This window comes from Vulpes vulpes, chromosome 1 (genome assembly GCF_048418805.1).
Source record: "Vulpes vulpes isolate BD-2025 chromosome 1, VulVul3, whole genome shotgun sequence".
Taxonomy (NCBI): Eukaryota; Metazoa; Chordata; class Mammalia; order Carnivora; family Canidae; genus Vulpes; species Vulpes vulpes.
In genome coordinates, this window is record NC_132780.1 from 30,163,410 (window position 1) to 30,184,109 (window position 20,700).

Below are 20,700 nucleotides of genomic sequence, written 5' to 3' on the forward strand. Positions count from 1 at the left end.
CCCAGGACTCCAGGACCGTGCCCTGGGCCAAAGGCAGGCGCCAAACAGGTGAGCCACCCAGGGATCCCCTCCTGGGTAATTTTAAACTGTCATTTACTAACATCTCAGTGCCAGATGTTTAAACATGACTTAGTATTTGGAAATTGTAGAAGGAAAAAAGAGAATAGGAATATAGCATTGATGGATGGTCTTCTAATTTTACATGACCTTTCTATCTCTTCCAACTTTTTCAACTTTATTATGGCTATTTCCAGAATTAATGATGACAATGATGAATAGTAGCTGTCGTTTTATATTTTTTAGTATTCTGCCTGTTGTTAGTCCTTAGGTAATGTTTACAAATTTTCTTATATTTTAACTCTTCAACAAACTAAGTTAGAGATTATTATTGCTATTTTAGTTAACACATTGAGATCCAGAGAAGTTATCTAATTGTTTACAGTCACACAGCTCATGGCAGAGTGAGGACAGGAACCATAGGAAATGTAGTGCTTAAAGTTAGACTCCTTTGTTTCATTTTTAAACAATTTTTTTGAAATACAAAATAGTGAATTAAAAAACAAATATATATAAATCTTTTAAAAAAGCTAAAAAATTTAAAGAAATGTTTCTCTTGATTTCTGGTAACTAAAGAAAAAAGTATTGCTTGGGAAAATTAACTTTTGTAGACTGGAGTGAAGGGCTTTAATAGAAACAACTATAAGGCCTTCATCAGCTTTGTCGATGTCAGTGTTTTAAGCCCCATGCCTTCCATTACGTTCATTTGCAGTACATACTTTAATAGAATTTCCCATGATGGTCTGTGAGTTAGAAACACTATTTAATAGTACTTCCTGTGAGTGTCTATGAGTGGTAAAATCTTGATCTTTGAATGTCTGAAAATGTCTTATTTTGCCTGATTGAATGATAGTTTAGTTGGGCATAAAATTCTAGGTTGTCAGCAATTTGACTCAATATTTTGAAGATTTTAGCATAGTTGGTCTCAGTTTTGCTTTTCAAGCTTGCTAACTATCTATCTAATTCCTTGAAGAGTTTTGCTTTATTCTGAGATTTTCTGTTTTATAACAGGGTACACAGATGTGGATCTATCTTTTTGTCCTGTTCATGTGTTCACTCTAAGAATTTTTCTCAAATTGTGGGAAATCTCTCCAAATATTCCATCTTTATGATCCTCTCCTTTTTTTTCTGGTGTTGTTATTAGACATATAGCAGAGCCTCTTAATCTATCTAATGAATCTCCTAATTGAATCTCAATATTTTATTTTATTTTATTTTATTTTATTTTATTTATTTTATTTTATTCTTTTTTTGGGGGGGGGGGAACACATGCCTTTTATTGGTCTGAGGAGCATAACTAGTTAATAGGCTTGGGCAGAGCTTCCCTATTTGTCCTGGCTCCCATCTTCCCTCTCCTGGGAGTTTGTGACTCACCCCCAGGGAAGAAGAATATTCTGGACAGGGGTGGCAGACAGAGCCAGGATAAAAAATACAGAACTGGGGCCTGAAAGGGTATTATGGTGAAGTAGAAAACACAGGGTTATGGATAAAAAATCCATCAGGGCAGAAGAGAAGTTTCTCCACATTGGCCCCCCACCTGCCCTTGCCAGGAATGGGAGAGGGCAGGAAGCTTCAGCTGGATATTTCCTACTGTGCCCTTCATGCCATAAGCATCTCCCAGATGTTGTCCTCAGCTTCCTTCACACTCTGCTCCAGGTAGGATTTTTTCTGTTCTAGTTCTTTAATTTTTTCTTCTGCTATTTTCTGTTTTTCTAACAGTTGACTGTGAATTACCTCCTTGGACTTAAGAATAAACATTCTTCCTATACCTTCATACATGTTAGTCTCATCTACCAAAGTCATAATCTCTGTATCTGTAAGATGTGCATGCTTTTTCGTTCTGTTTAGCTGTTCAATGTGTATGTATGCAAGTTTCACCTTCTGTTGAGTGTCAATAACTCTGGCTTAAAGTTCTGTGAAGGCCTTCTTCAACTCCAGATCCACAGGAGTCGCCATCTTGATTCACCGAATCTCAATATTTTAAAGAAAAATATATTTTCTCCTTGTTCTTCCTTCTAGGTAAAGTAAAATTATACCTCCTAGTATTATCTTCTAATTCACTGTTCTTTTGGGGTATGTCAAGATACAGATTTTATCTTAACTTATTGAATTTTTCTAGATCAGTGAGGATGCTCTCACTATCCAGGACTTTTGTTTTTCAAAATATCTATCTGTTCTGTGTTGCCTGGGTGGCTCAGTTGGTTAAATGTCCAACTCTTGGTTTTGGCTCAGGTCATGATCTCACAGGTCATGGAATCAAGCCCTGTGTCAGGCTCCAGGCTCAGTGTGGAGTCTGCTTCAGATTCTTTCTCCCTATTCTTCAGCTCCTCCCTGCTTGTGCTCTCTCTCAAATAAATAAATAAATAAATAGATAAATAAATAAATAAATAAAAACATAAAAATAAAATAAAAATAAATAAATAAAAAAAATAAAGGCCTGTTCTTACTCTTTTTCCCCATAAATTTTTGAGTATTTTTCATGGTTATTGCTTCTTTATTCATCTTAATCATCCCAAGCCTATTTGTTTTAAACTTTATCTGGCTGTTCTATGAAATTAACTTTCATTTGGGTTGAATTCATAGTTGGATGGTTGATTAGACTTTCTCAGAATTAGATCTTTTTGTATATTTGTAATTCTAGTTTGTGGATTCCTTTCAAATGTGAGGGATTTTTTGCTTTCTTTTGTATTGTTTCTGCCTCTCATTCTCCTTCCTTGACTAATGCTCTTGTGGTTTTGCAGTTGCCTTCACTTGGTGCTTCAGGCCCTGTCCAAAACTGAGTATTATATGGTGTTTATGCTTGCTCTGTGATGGTTTGGGAAATATCACAGATTCATACAGCAAGCAGACAGTATGACTCAATTTCTCTCCTAAGACTTCTCTCCATGAATACTTGGCTGAGGAGGGCTTCAGACAGTGAGCTGGGCCCCATCTCCCTCTAGCATGTGGTGGCTGGATCTCCCTACTTCTCAGAAGTCCAGTTCTTTCTTCCCTGTCTGCTTCTGTTTTGGGAGTCCTACATTTCTTTGATCCCAGTCTGCCTTCCATTCTTCATTTCTTTTCTTTCTTTTTTTCTCTTTTTTTCTCTTCTCTTCTCTTCTCTTCTCTTCTCTTCTCTTCTCTTCTCTTCTCTTCTCCTCTTCTTTCTCTCTCTCCTACTGTCTTACCTGCCCCCCCCCATCCTCTTTCTTTTTGTTTCTTTTCCAGTCAGTGGAGATTTATCTGATAATATCTTACTGATCTTCTTGTTTAGAAATTCAATTTCAAAATGTAAACTATGTATTTTGATCAGAGACAATGTTTCATAGCTCGGACCTGCAGGGCTGAGCTGACCTGACCTGTATCATGTTCACTTTGCCAGTCTACCGATCTTAAAGTAGTTTTCCCAGGAATGCCCAGGTACTATTGTATTGTGATTTGCCTGTCCCTTCTAACCTTTTCTGGCAGAACTGCTTCAGAAATTAAGGGCTTTACTTTCTTCCTGGTATGACTTTGATTGGGCAATATTCAGAATAAATTTCAAGACTCCACCTTCAGTGTAAATGTCGGTATTATCTCGAGTTAAGGAGAGTAGTATTAAGAAATAAGTAAGTTTACAGAAATTATTCTCCAGAACCAATTTTCAGGAGATGCGATATTTGATATGATGTGTACCCAAGTATAAACTTCCACTTAGCTCTCATGTGTTGAAATAGCTGACAAAGCTTCATGAGTTGTTAGGGTTTCCCTTATCTTTGAAATCAGAAATAGTATTGTAGTATAGACTTTATTTATATCAAAGCTTCGACAAAAGCAAATGTTACTAAAACTGCAAAATAATTTATTATTTTCACATCTTAATGAATTCAAAGAACCAGAAACTATCCCTGCTTCAGGGTACTTTTTCAGGGTGCGAAGGTGCCGCTGTACTGTCGACAGCTCCAGCTCCTCTTCCAGAAAGTCTTTTAAAGCTCATGGTAACTTAGCTGTCATGAGAGCAGTTCATGCTCTTCCACTCAGATCCTCAAGTCTGAGGACTGGTCACGGTAATTTCCCTGGGTTAGATCTCTTGAAATGCCCTCTTTACATAAAATAACTTAATATCAACTGTTGTTTTCAGAATGATCATTTACTTATTTTTAGTTCTTTTAAAAATCTCTTGAAAAGGTAGTTTGTAGATAAAGTGAAATTTCCACATGAAGCATGTTCAGTAAAAGCACGTCTTTATCCCCACCTCTGCCTCACTCGCTCCGGCCTGTCTTAGAGACTGCTGTTCTCCTGTGCACCTGTGCTGGGGTGACCCAGGCACACACATTATGTTCCCTTTCTGTAAAACTAAATGGTCACATGTCACATGCACAGCATTCTGAGCCTTGTCTTTACACACAACAGCCTGCTTTGGAGCTCATCCTCTATCAGTATATATAAAGCCATCTGATGATTTTTTTTTACATCAAGACTGTTAACTATTACTAAAATCTTCTCGTCCTGAACAAAGCATTATGTGGGAGTTGTTAATGTCCACCATGGGTTTGTTTTATTTTTGAGTAGTGTGGACTTTATTAGTGGCTCTCCCGGCAGGTGGATTTTGAACTTCACACTCGAGTCGATAACAGAGTAGAGCTTCTGTGTCTTGTCACCAGTGTTCAAGGAGCCCTTCAGTTCTGTGTTTTCAACAATAGGTGGCACCAGCAATTTCTGTATTGGGGCTGTATGTAGATGTGAAGCATCATTATTTTGACCATTTTTTATTTCATATTGTGTTCATAGATTATTAAGAACAAAGATGTGTTTACCTGGAGGCCGAGAGGCTTGTGCAAGCAGGCATAGGCACATGGGGGGATTAAGAAGCACTTTGCAGAAAGGTACCTAGGGTACTGTGCTGCACTCCACTCCTTGCCCCTGTTTGTGGCAGGCATCTGCTGAGAGCAGACCTTTTGTTAACACATTTGGTCTCACTAATTATGAATGTGAGTTTGTATATGCAAAATACATCTTCATAGGTGAATTTTTTTTCCAGTTTGTTTTGATGGAAATTTGGCCCTACACACGAGAGTTCATCCTGATGCTGAGGGAGTCGTGTATGCTCACCGTTTCTCCTGTTCCCGTCTGAGTTTTCCGGTCTGTCTCAGGCCCTCCTGTTACCCTGTGTGTCCTGTCAGCCATGCTCAGAATGTCCTATCAGCATTTAAAACACAGCACTTAAAAAGTAAATTTCTATCATAATTCCTCAGGGAGCAGTTCCCTCTTTTTTTTTTCTTTCTTTTCATTGCTCTCTTAGTCTTCTCTCTACCAATTTTTCATTCAGCCTTTTGTCTCTCTGAAAATGTTCTATATTTTTGTTCCCTGGCAATACAAGGCTTTGGCTACTTAGTGACTGTGTAATCCTCCTGCCCACTCCCCTTCTGTTCTTGTTGAGAATAGGAGGAATAATCCTCCTGGTTTGAGGGTGGAGAATTGTTAGAAGGGTCCTCGATAAGGTTTTTCTAAGTTAAACATGTACTGATCACAACAAGCTCTGTGATCCAGGATGGCTGTGCCACACCTGTTGTGACATCACTGTCCCTTTGCCCATATCCCTGAGGTCCATGGGCAGCCCTGGAGGAAATGAAGGGAGGCCCCAGGATCCCAAACAACGTGGCTTTCGGTGGGATCAGCATGGACTCTCTGTTTGTTTATTTGTTTTTTTTTCTTTTTCCTTCTGAAGAGAATTCAGAACTGCTTAGCCTTCACCTGGATCAGGCTTCAGTTTCATTCCATAGTGACACCTATAGTGTTCTGTCTTCCTAGAAACTTTTGATCTTGAAGAAGTCCCAGATAGGCTTGATGTGTGACATTAGGTTAAGACTTTATAAATTCCAGAGTTCCTGAATCTTCCTTTGTCTTCTGCAATTCTTAGAGATGCTGGATTTTTCAGATATTATTCAGGTTTTTCAGTGGCTTGTTAAAGTTCTTTTTCAGTCCACAGGGTGATATTCACATGGAAATACCAGAGCACACATTAGAATCACAAATGTTTCTGTGCCCAGAGTTTTGGACTGATCTGCCCCATGTTTTGCCATTGCATTAGGACAGGGATCATACCAAAGAAGCCGGTACAACCCTCAAGTCGCTGCCTCCTCCACAAATCCTGTTTTAAAATCTTCAGTAGCTCTTCCCGTCTTTCCATTTAAGACTATCATTATGTGGGTCTAACTTACTGCTTTTTTTTCTTTGTAACATAATATGACCCAGAACCATCTTTGGGAGTCCAGCAAACTCAGCCCTGTCTTTTGGGGAGCAGGAAAGATCACCTGCCTCAGAGAGGAATGCCCAAGACAGGGAGGAAGAGAAAAACAGAAGTACTTGGTGAGGTTGCCAGCTGTTGCAGAGCTCACTCTTCCTTCTCCATCTCTCCCCATCAGCAAAGCAAAGGGACAGACTGCTGGGTCGTCCTTCTGCAGACTGCTTCCCGCACCAGGCTTCCTACTTGTGTGGTAGGACTTTTGTTTTTCTTCCAAGAATGCTCTTATTGCTTATTCTCACCAGATTTGTGTGTGTGTGTGTGTGTGTGTGTGTGTGTGTGTGTGTATATCTAAGATTGGCTATGCTCCTCTTAGGGATGAATAATTCTGATTCCCTTTAACATTGGGTGGGTTAATACTCTAGAAATTTACTTCGAACTAATAATAATAGCCACCATGTATTGAGGTCTTGCAATAAGCTGGACACTTTGCACCCATTGTCTTTTTAGTCCTTATCAACAACTCTATGAGATCCATACTGTTACTCCTGCCCCATTTTGTTTTAGAGGAAATCAAGGTTTAGGAAAGCTAAGGAAATTCCCTAAGGTTACACAGATAAGGAGAGGCCAGAAGTTGACTTGGCTCTCTCCTTCACACCTTGCTAACTCCACACTTTGAAGTAATGCTATAAAGTTCTGTTTAAGAAAGAAGCAGGAAGCCATAGAGTTCTCTCTTTGCGTAGCTCTGTCTTACTGTTCACTTGTCCTGAGCCACAGGCTGGTTGTGCTACAGAGTTTGAGCCTCGGCACAATACCCTTTAACCTTCTCTAGAGAAGAGGTATTATTTCTGTTTGAATTTTGTAATTTGTCTCTGTTAGTAATTTTTAAATGTATTCAACAAATATTTAGTCTGTGACTCTATGCAAAGCACTGAGCATGTATTGTTAAAAGCATATACAGGGTCCTATCTCCATAGAACTGTATAAATTAGTTCGGGACAATTCATGCTCTCTGTAAATGAAAAGCAAACAAGTAAGAGACCATCTTACTTTTGCTCCTTCTTACTGTCAAGATGTTGGAAAGCAGAATTAACTTGAGCATCTAATGCATGATCTGTTGAGAAAAGACACATATATGGATACGTTGTCTCATAGGCAGGAATTAGTAATTTAAACCAGTACATGTTTGAACTTGATTAAAGGAAAATAGTCAGATTCCTGAATAATAATTTAAATGTGCTGGAACATTACCCATTACCCACACATTATATAAATATATTTTAAGATCCCGGCCAATTGTTAAAACGATAGTATTTCAGGTAGGTGGCGCTAAGAGGTATTCATGCAGTCATAGAATGTTGAGTTAAAAAATATGTGACCTTCCTCATTTCCCCCAAAGAAATTAAAACTCAGAGAAATTGCATATGCAGTGTTCCCTTACTTCCCAAATTGATGACTTGTAGGATGAATAGACTCTGGTTTATTCAAGGTCCCAGGAGTTCAAGCTGTCAACATTTCACCCTCTCATACATTAGCAATGTCAATGACTTGGAAATTAATATGATTTGAACTTCATGATTCTTTCCCTTAGATGTGGTTGAAGTAGTGTGAGCTCATCATCAAGAAGCAGTTAGTTAGCTCTTCTCTCCAGCCTGCCTTGTCTAAATCTCATCTACTACTAAACGGCTCCACTAGTTCTAGTGACTCAAGAGGCAGTTTTACTCGATGTGACTGCTTTAGCAGACCACATTAAAGCATTTGTGTTCCCTGCTAGGGTGCAGGAATGAGTTTTCTTAATGCCATCACTGAATTCCAATGGAGGAAATAAATGACTCATGCATTTTCTAATGGTTAGGAAATTTTCCAGAGTCTTGGCTGCCTCGTTTTCATCATGCCCAGGTTCCATTACTGAAGGGTAATTGATGTGATTTTGACTAGCAGGCTGATACTGCTTGGAAAACCAACTAAGTAAAATGTGTGAGTCATATATCCCAGGACAAAATTTCATAGTCAACTATGTAAGAGATAGAATTTTGTAGTTACAGGGAAAAATGCTAGACTTGGAAGAAAAAACCCCTGTGGTCTTGCTTTATTACTCGATTAACTTTGTCCATGTGGGCATGCTGCTTTAAACTCTCTGAGTGTGTCTTCCTTATCTGTAAACATGAAGATCATCCTAATGACATCCCCTGTATCCACCTCATGTGGTTGTTTAGAAAATCACATGAGCTGAATGTGAAGGCTCACTTGAAAATTGCTGTGAAGATCTATGTAAATGTAAGGGTTTAAAAATGTTGTAGTAATGATAATGAAACTCAAAGTGACAATTGTGATCCAAATCTTGGCATACAATTATGTGCAAGAGAACATTAAATGGATGCTTGGATGCTTTTATGTGTTGGTATAGTGACACTGTTCAGAGTTTGAAAAATGCAAGTCACCGAAGGAACGATTTTGCTGTTCAACAGTGACATCAGTAAATGAAAATAGCTTGAAATACCTCCTTTGTTTCAAAAATTGTTAAAGGTAGCTTTCACAGATAACCAACAGTAGAAAAAGAAGAAAAAAAGTTCAGTGAGGAAATGGGGAGACAGGGAAGTAGGGTGAAACAATGGGTTAAGTTAGGACCCAAAATACATCTCATGAGGCTCTGTACTATTTGTTAGAGGTGAGTCAGAGATTTGGATCAGAGTTTTCCTGCAGCCAGTGCGATGAGGGAACTATAACCAGCCATGTGAATCATGGTGCCCATAAGGCGAAAAAGAGAAGCAGGGCTATTTCTAATAATGAGACACAAGACAGTGATTTTCCCAGAGCCCTCGTAAAGAGGACAGTGCGTGATGACCAACATCCTACAAAACATCTTGATGATAAACATCCATACCTTTTTTGAAATTATCATTGTGACTGCCAGATGAGAAATTGACAAGTTCATTGTTTGTTAGCAGGCTTTTCGTTACTTGGTAATAATCATGATCAAATGTATGTTAGGACTAGAAATAATCTCTGAGATCACCTCCTATTGTCTTACAGGCTAAGGAACTGTGACCTGCAGGGGCTGAGTGTCAGCTAGGGGTTATGTGTGCTTTGTATCAGTACCAGGAGCTCCAAGTGAAAATAGTTTGCTCTGAGCCCATTCTGTGTGACTGTGGGAGTTTTCCTTGTCTCAGTATAAATACCACTTGGCACTTTCAGCATGTTTCTAATTGTGAGTTTAGCAGTTTACTGTGGTGGGTTTTTTCTGGCTGTTTGTTGTAGAAATGTAGAAACTATTGGATTTGATGGCTCTCCTATATTGCTTGTTTTGTTTTGTTCCGTTTCCACTGTAGAAGTTACCAAAAAGCCTGACACATTGGATCAGAAATTTATAGAGAACAGGTCCCGATATGTAAAATTTCCAAAATGTGCAGTTTTACTGCCTGGAATGTCCATCCTCATAAAGCCTTTTTAACACTATTGTCCGTAACTAGAAAATATAGAAAGGCATCAATATTTTAAGCAAATTAAAATAAAACCCCAAATCTTAATTTCGGAACATAGATGGAGTTTAAAAATACTGGCTAAAAGCCTAAGGGAATTTAGGTTGGCTTCTTTAGTGAACTTACTTGCTCATGAAATAAGCATGGAAATTCATGGAAAGTTCTAATGTGGGTAGCAGTTGTTCAAGAGGTTCCTGTGGGTGTTTAGAGGCTGATGAAAACAAACTTCTTTCATGAAGGAACCATGAGATCAACTATGGGAATACAGGGAATACTATGGGAATCCCAGATTCTAGAGAAAATAAAGGGGGCTCTCTAAGAGGATCAGTCAGTGGGCTTGAGGATTTGAGAGAAATATGAGGCAGTTCGCTTATGTTCTTGAGGGAGGTGTACTTATGAACTTTTGACCTGGGGATAGTGACTCATGGGCTATAAACCCTGGAAGCAGTGACAGTAAGAAGTCATCTGTCGTGTCTGTCTCTCCTACAAGGTTGAATGACTTTACCAAAGTCACAAAGTATGAGACTAAGGCTTGTGTTTTCTCCAGCTTTGAGATGTGTGGGTAATGCAAGGGTAGAAAGGAAGAAGAGGCAGTGCAGATGTGAAATCTCTTCTCCATCTGTCTTTTTGTTTCCTAATTGGTAAAATTAAAAATTGGGGCCAGATTATCTGAAAGCAACTTCATAAATCTGAAAAGAATTCATCTTGTGGAGTGTAGGTGTGGGAGATGTAAGTACTTTAAAAGTAATCTTTCTCTGTCTTAAAAAAAAAACCCCAGCCTACCTAAAAAGTGTTTCCCCCTAATTTTCTAAGGAACAGCAGTTAAAGGAGTAAAAATCTGAAAGCTCCTGAGATAAACAGAGCGGAGGCACAGTCTATTATTTCCCCTTCTGCATGGTCTAGCCTTGTGAATGAAAATGTTGGCCTGAGAAATGGAATGCTACATCTTTTTCATCTTACTGACAGCAAAATGAATTTGATGTCTTTTATCTCAAACATATGCACTTGCTAAGCCAATGCGTTGAAATACAAAACATATACTGCTTTTTTTTTTTTTAAACTCAAATTGCTAGCACATAGTTAAAGTATAACACATTCCCCCTGGACTTGGTACCGCCCTGACTTGGTTTGGATGATGCCTTTATATATATGTATATATATTTTTAAAGTGCTATTGTTCTTTGACCTTCACATCTTAAAACTTGCCCACTGAGTTAGTAATCTGTGCAAGAGACAGTGACACTGTGACTTGAAACATTTGGCAAGCTTCAGTGCTGTGGGGTTAAGCAAAAATCTTTGCCAGGTCTGTTTATTATTGCTGTAGGTGATGAGTGTTAAGTGGTTCACAAAAGAAAAGGTTGAGTACAGGGGGAAACACTGGGCCCATTCTAAGCAACTCATCTCTGTGTGTCCGTTTTCTAGGTTGTAGGGCTTTCCAGAAGAAGTGAGTCATGAGGAGTCTGATGCAGAGAGAGATTGTTTTTTAGATCAGTGGCTCATGGGAGAAGCTGGGTAGATGGGATAGTATTTAGTGTAGGAGTGGCAATAGGAGAGAGAAGGAGGATGCTTTTGCTACAGGATCTAGAGAAGTTGTGGTCCATCACGGTTTACGTGGCCAGAAAGCTTGGAACTGGTAAAGTGATATTACATACCTCTTCTCACAGGCTCTGGGTGAAGAAAAGGAGGGGAAGGGAGGAGGCCCGAAGGTGGCACTGGCAGCATGAGTTAGAAACATCTGGAGGGTCCTCTGGGCCTGGGATACAGCTCCAATTCTATCCTCCCTAGAGCCAAAGTAGCTTATTCCTCCTTCCCTTTCTGATTCTGTCCACGGGCACCTGATCTGGTCCTGATATTTTCCCCAGAGCCCTATGCAAGATAGAGACTGAACTTCTGAATAAATAGCATAAAGTCCTCTCCAGCTTGCCATGCAGATGAATCGCCTTTGTCCCAAAAGAGGTTTAGCATAGAAGATGCAGATGTGGTGGTCTGAGAGGCTCTGGGTTTTTGTCTGGTTTTGTCAGACTGAAGACAAGCCACAATCCAGCTCTGGTTATCAGTTCCCTTCTCTTTACAGCGGGACATTTGCCTGGATGACTTCCGGTCCCCTTTCAAAAGCTCCTAGATGTGATTCCCAGCCTTGAGACTACTTCTTGCTTAAGGATGGATGATATTGCTTTTTCAGATGGTCTGATTGTTATCACCATGTTTGCCTTGGCTTCCTATTTTCCTTCTTTTTCTCAGTTCATGCAGTGCTTTTCTCAACTGTTTCTGCCCCTTGGTATTTCCATGTTATCTTTGCCCCTTCATCTCATGGTATAGTCACGTGTCAGCTGAAGGCAAGAATTAGATTTTCCATTCTGTGCATTGGTAGTTCTTTGTCTTCAGACATTTTTTGATATCAAAGGAGAGTTGTGGGAAAAAATCAGGTCAGGGACCTGAATTAAATCTAGGGAAGTTTCAAAGCCTCTTTCTTACCTCACTAATTGATCTTTATATTTCTATTCATCTGAGGAGAACGGGAGAAAAATTTTTTCTAGCTAATTCAAAGGCCCTGTATTATAACATCTATTTTTACATATGTTATAGGGTTCCAAGAAAATACCAAATATTTTTTATTTTTTCCTTGTTAACTATACAGTTTTGGTTAACTTTAAAAATTTTTAAACACTTTGGAACTAATAGGAAAGTTATAAGATTAATGCAAAGAATTCCCGTATGCCCTTGACCCCAGTGCCCCAAATGTTAACATTTTGCTTCATTTTTACTTTATCATTCTTCTTCTTTTCTTCATAAATGTTGAGTTTTTGATATATATCTGTATCTTTCTATGTAGGTATGTATTTTTTTTCTGGATCAGTTGAAAGTAGTTATAGACATGGACATTATTTAAACATCCTATTCTGCATCAAACTTTTACCCTCTGCTTCTAGTTACATTGATTATTTTGTAAGCCCATTGTTTCTTCTAAATTTATTAATTTAACTCATCAGTAAAAAAAGATGTATTTATAGATACAGTATATCATGGATTTTTATTTCTTCCAATATGTTATAATGCATTGCTCGCAATATTTATTTTAATGTCGAAAATGTTCCTAATTTGGCCAGTGGGAGCCCTTTTAAATTGCCTCCTGAGTTCTTCTGAAATGTCCCTATTATTTTTTAAGCAATTTTTAGAATTTCAGCTATAATTAGATGTTCCAGTCTCATCTAGTTCTTTCTTGTCCCAGCCCATTGTTTCTTCTATCTTCAATTCCAGTCCAACACCACAGGACTTATTCTAGTTTTATCCCTTAGCATATTTGTATCTCCTTTTCTCCAACAGTGAGAACCCTGCTTCTAGTATCTTTAGTATATTGACTTTTTTTTTGCCTTCAATTTCCTGGCTTTGTGGGTCATCTCCTGGACCCTAACCTCTCTATATAACAGTCACATGGGCCAGGTCCCCATCCTTGCCCTGCCTACCATGGGCCTCATGCGCATGCTTACTCTACTGACCAAGGACTCTCCCTTCCCTCAGCTCAGCTGTATGACTTGTGAGTTGTTTTTTTTTTTTTTTAAATAGTGGTGGCAGCCCGGGTGGCTCAGCGGTTTATCACCGCCTTCAGCCGAGGGCCTGATCCTGGAGTCCCTGGATCAAGTCCCATTTCGGGCTCCCTGCTTCTGCCTCTGCCTGTGTCTCTGCCTCTCTCTCTCTCTGTGTGTGTCTCTCATGAATAAATGAATAAAATCTTTAAAAAAATTAGTGGGGGCACCTGGGTGGCTCAGTTAGTTAAGCATCTCACTCTTGATTTAGGCTCAGGTCATGATCTCAGGATCCCGAGATTGAGCCCTGATCAGGTACTGGCCATCTGCTTAAGATTCTCTTTTCTCATTTTTTTCTCTGCCCTCCTCTGCTGGTATTCTCTCTTTCTCTCTCTCGAAAACAATCAAAAAGATTTAAAAGTCAACATTTTTTTTCATTGAAAGATACTTAGATTAGGAATTTCTTGAATTAAAGTGAAATTCATAAGTGGTATTTTTTCATCTTTCTGTTCAATATGAGCAGGAGAGAAGTAACTGATTTCTAAATATTCAGATGTCATTTTGAGAGTTTTGGATTTGATCTCATTTATTGAGGGGTGGGCTTAGTGAGTTCACAATGCTTTACAATCCTTTGTGTATCTTGAGACACATAGAAAATGGTGATATTTGTACAGCACATAAAGTTAAATAGTTAAATGGATAAGATTCATAGGGAATGCAGTCAACAGACCTGGGGGCTGTGGGTGTTCATGTGCCCCTCATCTTGGTACACCCATCATCTGTGAAGGAAAGGACATATCTTTGAAAGCTCTGGCTTCGAGCATGGCACTCCTAAGCTGCTGTGATACTTATGAGGACCTAATGCTACTGTCTATAGCTTGTATACCTGATGTTGGCTGGTTGTCTGTCAGATTTGCACTAGTGGTCACAGGAGAGCCATGTGAGAGGAGGTGGACATAGTAGATACAGAAGCTCCAAGCACTTGATCATGTTAGAGGAGGATTCATTAATCACGTCCAGTGGTGGAGGATTGCTGGAAAGAAAAAAAAAGAAACACAAGATTAAATTAAAAAATGTCTATTCCAAATTCATTCATTCAGCAGTTACTTATTGAGCTCTGCTTATGTGCCAAGCACTAAGTAATAAGGATACAGTGGTGACCCATTTTGCCTCTCGTGGGGCTTATATTTTAAAGGAGGAAGCAGATAATAAATAATAAAGAAGAATTAAAAAAAATAAGGAAGAATTAGTTCAGATAGCTATGAGTTTTATGAAGAAAATAAAGCTATAGAGTGTTTTAAGATGGTGGGGGGGGGCAGGGCATGGGCTGTGTGGGTATGTTTTGATTTTTTTTTAAAGATTAGTTTGGCTGCTAACATGAGGCATGGATTTTAGGGGGCAGGAGTTGGTGTGGGAACCTGGAAGAAAGATGATGATGTCCAATATGTTAGCCATTAGCCATGTGTGGCAGTTTAAATTTAATTCCAAATTAATGACTATATCTGACACGTGCTGCAATGTGGATGAACCTAGGAATTTTTTTCTCACCAAAACAAGCCACACGAAGATAAATAGTGTGTGATCATTTACATGAGGTCCCTAGAGTAGTCATATTTATAGAGATGGAAAGTAGAATGGTGGTTGCCAGGGGCTGGATGAGAGGGGATTGTTGTTTGGCAGGTAGAGTTTTAGTTTTGTGAGATTAAGATTAAGGTTGACATACAAAGATGTGAATGTATTTAACCGTTCTCACTTGTACACCTAAGAATGATTTAAATGAAAATTTCAGAAGTGTATTTTAATACAATTAAAAAAAAGTTTTAAAAAAAGAGCTAGCCAACATTTTCTATGTGAGAACATGAGACATAAGTTTGTGGGGTAAGAGAAGGATGAGAAGAGAAAAAGGCATGAAAAGAGTAGCAAGAGGGTGTGAGGCCAGGGTTGAAAGAGGGTGAGAGAGATCTAACCCAGCCTGTTCCAAGGAAATAGCATATGGGAAGGCAATTAAAAACATGTATTTCTACTCCCCTCCTCCAGTAAATGAACATAGAACTAATTGTTTTCCTCAGTTGCACTGGCCCCACTTCTGGTGCTCCATAGAAACCTGTGGCTGGTGTCTACCATGTTGGAACCATTCGAGCATCACAGAAAGTTCTGTTGGACAGCTCTGGTGTAGACCATGTAGTTGCTATGGCAGTGGGGAGAAGTGGATGTATTGGGGTTGGATTTGGGAAATATCACCAATAGGACTTGTCTGATAAGATACGGTAGTAGAAGGGAAGTGACGAATTAAGGATGATGTGCAGCTTTTTTGCTTGAGCAGCTGGGGTAGACTATAGACCAGATTGGCTTGAAGAGAACAGAGTCCAGCACACAGATCGAGAGAGTTCTGCTTTAGGCATATTGTACCATCTCTTCTAGTGCAGAATCTAAATAAATCTTAATGGAGGTAGAGGGAGAAGAAAAGTCCATTTTGATGAGCTTTTCAATCTCATAAAAGATGCTAAATAAGTGCCATATGTTTGTAAGTCCTCATCTTGCTTTAATTTTAAAAAGGCCATTATTGTCTGTTGGTTGTTTTATTAAATACTATTTCATGCTGCTGCAAAATTTAATTCCACAAAAATCCCTTTGTTTATTTTAATTTTGTTTGAATTGTGATTTGAAATGCCAACTGAAAGTGACCAGAAAATGGGGAGTTTGTTCTTGATTATTTGCTGAAGAGTTACTTATTAAGGGACCATCCGTATAGGACCCTAGCCCAGGCTCGTGACAGGTAAATTAAACTATAGTAGCCTTACTGTTTCTGGAGCTTAACACTTTAAAATCTATAAACAAGGCCTGTCGTCCAAAGGAGGAACCTCTGGGAGATTAGGGTTCTGCAGGTGGCCTCCTTTAGAACCACGTGGCATTTCTTAATCTCTTTCTAGAAGGGTGATACATTCAGATACCAGGAGAGTCCAAACTGTGCACTATATGTGGGTATGGACACTGCAGATTTTCATTCTTAGGAATCTCTGCCAGTGTTGCCACTTTGTGGGAGGGAGTCATTTGCCTGCCCACATTTAGGGAGAGGGGCCCTTTACTGATGGTTGTCGAGCAGGGGGAAGGCTGATCAAAGTTTTTTGTGTGTGTTTGTTTTGTTTTAAATGCTGCAGTGGTTTTATGGCTGATGGCCTATGGTGTCCGGGCCAAGTGACTGAGTCACATCCACAGTCCTTGGACTTCCTTGCATATATTCTTCTGAAGGCCAAAACGCTTCTTTGGCTGCTGGGTTTTGGGTTGACCACTTTTGTGCTCATGAACCAGTCACCCTGATGCCTGGTTTCACATTTCCAGACCCTGTTTAATTGTTCCATGGCAGTGGGGTGTATCACAAAGGGACTGACAAAATCAAACTGGAGTTAACTTTTTTTTTTTTTAAGATTTTATTTATTTATTCAGAGAGAGAGAGAGAGAGAGAGAGAGAGAGAGGCAGAGACACAGGCGGAGGGAGAAGCAGGCTCCATGCAGAGAGCCTGACTTGGGACTCGATCCCGGGTCTCCAGGATCACGCCCTGGGCTGCAGGCGGCGCTAAACTGCTGCGCCACCAGGGCTGCTCCTGGAGTTAACTTTGGAAGTGTTCCTCTTTCCTTTGTTCACTTCACTTACACATTTCCCAGTGCCAGAGCTCCTGGCAGCAGCAACCCCCTTAGCGTGGCTCTGTTCCTCTTAGAATGCTCACTCTTTAATGGATTGAAGTCTCCATTCTCATGCTGTTGGGCAAATCAGATTGATTGCAATTTGCAATTCAGGAGAGGAGGAGTTGTGATTTTTAATAGAATGCATGTGACATTCCTTGTCTGCTTCATCTTTCTGTTGTGACAGCCCCCTCCCCCACATCCTGTTCATCAGATAAAGAATGAATATTTACAGATCCATAGCTGTCTTAAGGATAAACTTAACAGGCAAAGGTGAGGCATTCTGAAACCTGAGTCCTAGGCCACATTAGCCCTTGGGTGGGCTGTAAATCACAGAGGCATTGAGAGAGGACCCTAACCGGAGAGCCAGGTGTGCATCGTGGTGAGCTCACATGTGGCCGCTCAACACTGGCTCTCCTCTGCCTTCCTTCAGAACCCGGTGGGGTTCTCCAGGTCCAACAAGTTTGCCAATTCAATCCACATTATCTCCCTACATGGAATTAATTTGGAACCGAGAAAGAAAAATTGCCCTGGCATCTGTCTATTCAAATAGAAAGGAAAGTCAAAGACTTAAAAAAAATTTTTCTTTAAGCATATGTAATAAATTTATATGGACATGATTTTCTCAAACATTAGGAAGGCTGCAGCTAGACCATCCCTGCAAAGAACATGGAGTCCTGCATCAAGATGAGAGTTCTCTTTGAATTTAGAATGCGTTAGAACCAGATTTTTGATTTTCACTTTCTCCTATATCTATTGCTATACTACAGAACCATTTTAAGAAAAGGATTTTAAAAACGATGAAGTTTGCCTTTCTTTTAAAGGCAAGCAAATACCAACCAAGTATGTGGAACTATTGAAGAAAACGAACATTGAAAGCTGGAACATGACTCTGTAGTAACACAGTGTCACGAAGAAACTTTGAAGTGATTCAATTATGCAGACATGTTTTCAGAGTGTAGAGCTTCAGTAGGTATTGGAAAGGGAAGCTGATGACGGGAGTATTCACTGCATTGAAACTGAATCATAGAAAGATGATTCCATGGCATAGACCCAGGTGATGGCATTATACTGAAGCTCCAGGGTTTTTGACGCTTGGAAGATGAAAGTGGAGCCTGGGAAAATCCTGGAATCTTCTCAGTAGAGTGGCAATGAGGCCAAACAGATTTTTTCCTCACCATAAGTGATAAGCCATGTGTCATCCTCCATAAAGGCTTGCTGTTGTAATTAACAAGAGAAGTGAACTCCTTACCCACCTGAAAGTGAGTGTATCTTTACCATCTGCACACATGTTTATATGTGCACACACACACACACATATATGCATGCACTATGCATATCTTTTACCTGCTCCTCACAGGCAAACATGTGACCAATGACTGTGCATGCAGTTAAGACTGGTTCTGCTTGGAGACTTTCAAAGGTGAGGTGGGAGAGTTTGCTCACAGATTTATTTGCTTGTGTATTAGTCTTCTCCTCCAAGGAGGAGGCTGGGGCCGAGCTGACTGAAGTTTTGCCTCTATGTTCATGAGGCTAAGTTTTCAATCTCTGCTCTCTGTTCTTGAATATTGGCTCATCTATTCACCAGTCAGCTACTGCTGCTATGAGGGCAGAGTTCCCATTTTTATCCTAATGACCATTTATACAAGGCTTTTCAACTACAGAATGCTGTCCTGCCCAGTTTCCCTTAACTTTCATGATGAGGAGAGGTGGGCAAGTGTTTTTAAAGTCGAGATAATCTTACTGGGGAATCTCCTCTTGGGTAGGTGACTAGTATGCATTATGTGCCGCTAACCAGCCTTACGATTTTTTTCCAGCCTACAAAATGCACTTTATATTCTGACATGTTTCCCAGTAACATGATTTGTATCTCAAAGGTGTTAGGTGCTGCGGTAGTGAAGGAAGATTTCATTTTATGCACAATATGGAATTACGAAATAACCTTGGTCTTAGGAGAGAAAACAGCATCCTTGAAGACTTTATGACCAGGGATAAAGAGCTTTTAGGAAGGAGCTTACTTTCTTTCACCAAAAGAAAGAAAATGGTGTGATACGCTTTGCCCACATTGCCTTTTAATTTTAATTTTTAATTAATTATGTAATTAATTAAAACTGTGTGATTTCTCCTCTTCTTCCCCTTGTGGGAGGTTTCTTTCCTGAAGCTAAGCATAGCCCCCTCACTTGGGGAGATGCTCAGTAGATGTGGGGTAGATTGAATTGCAAAACAGAAGTACATGCTACAGATGGAGATTTTGATTGGCCACTGGTTCTGACACATGTTGTGACACTAAGTAATTCAGAAGATGTTTTTCTCCACAAGTTTGCAGAAATTCCCTGCCTTCTGGGGCTAACCATTTGACACATTAATAGCTTTGAAACAGAATATGGGTCAATTTTGCCACTGCCTCCTTTCCACAAAAATGCATACTTGAAAGCTTTTATGACAAGATGATCAGAGAGCAGAATTTATTTCTGAGCAATTATCTTACTTTCTGCTAAAGTTTGTTCCATTAACTTTCATCATGAGTTTTGTTTGATATGTGCTCATGCAGCAGAGGCTCTGCCGAATACTCTGTGAGATAGTGCCATTAAAACCGACACACTCCTGGCATCATCCTCTATCCCCTTCCCTTGGCTTTTTTTAAAAAATAGAACCCGTCTCTCCGAAGTTGTTTATTTTGCTTACATGTTTATTTTTGCCTTTCCCATCGAAGTAGAAGTACCATGAAAGCAGAGGATTTGATGTGTGACCTTCCCATCTAGCACAGTACCAAGCACCTTGCAGATGCTTAATAAGTGTGGTTGTTGAATGAGTGAGTTGAATGAATGAATAGAATAATTGGTGTTCTGAGCCTGTGAATATTATTCGTTCTTTCACAAATGTTTATCAAGCTCCTGTTATCTTCCCAGTGTTTCTCTATATGCCAGTTTCAGCAGGGAACAATACACAGTGCCTGTGTTTGCAGATTACAATGCCTAGTGCTGTGCTGTCCAATATGGTAGACACATGTGGTTGTGTAAATCTAAATCTAAATAAAATAGAAACTTTAGCTTCTTAGTCCTATTACCACATTTCATGTAGCTAGCAGGCACATATTGGACAGTACAGATACATAATATCTCTGTTTATCATAGAAAATTCTGTTGGGTAGCATGCGCTTAGTGACAAAACAGATCAGTGTATGGGCACTTGTGCTGCAGAAATGTATAATATATGCTATGTAGGGAATAAGCACATGTTTCAAAGGGAACATGTAGAAGAGGCTTGTAACCTAGGATGTGGCTGGGTTGTCAGGGATGGCTTTCTGGAGGAAGGGTCTCTAAACAAGCCATGTGAAATGAACAAGGACGAGGCAGGCTAAGGGGGCAAAGCAGAACAAATGTCTGAATCAAAGGAAACAACTAGAAGAAAAGGGGCTAGAATAAATGCCTTAACCTGGTTAGTTCCAGGAGGACTCAATATCTTCTTCTGAGGTCTACACAGGAATGGATGGAAGATGCATGAAAATAAGCCACTTCCTGGCAGGCAGATACACTTGTCATGGCAGCTTCTGTCTCTCCTCAGGCCCAGACCACCATCAGTCTGTAACCCCTTCCTCATGAATCTTCCTGCTTCAAGTTGTGACTCCTTTCCATTTTGTTTCCACCAAACTCTGAATTTGATCCTCATCTTTACTTGCTGAAAACACTTCATCATCTCTCTATATCACTAAACCCACACTTTTTAATATGCCTGTGAGGCCCTTTATAGTATGACC

At 39.7% G+C, this 20,700-nt stretch overlaps 1 protein-coding gene and 1 pseudogene across 6 annotated transcripts in view; one reads left to right on the plus strand and one right to left on the minus strand.

The window, feature by feature from the left end:
• Nucleotides 1-20,700, plus strand: part of GLIS3 (GLIS family zinc finger 3) — a 598,942-nt gene that overhangs the window by 238,727 nt on the left and 339,515 nt on the right. The window lies entirely within an intron of this gene.
• LOC112922140 (prefoldin subunit 1 pseudogene) lies at nucleotides 1,645-2,013 on the minus strand (annotated as a pseudogene).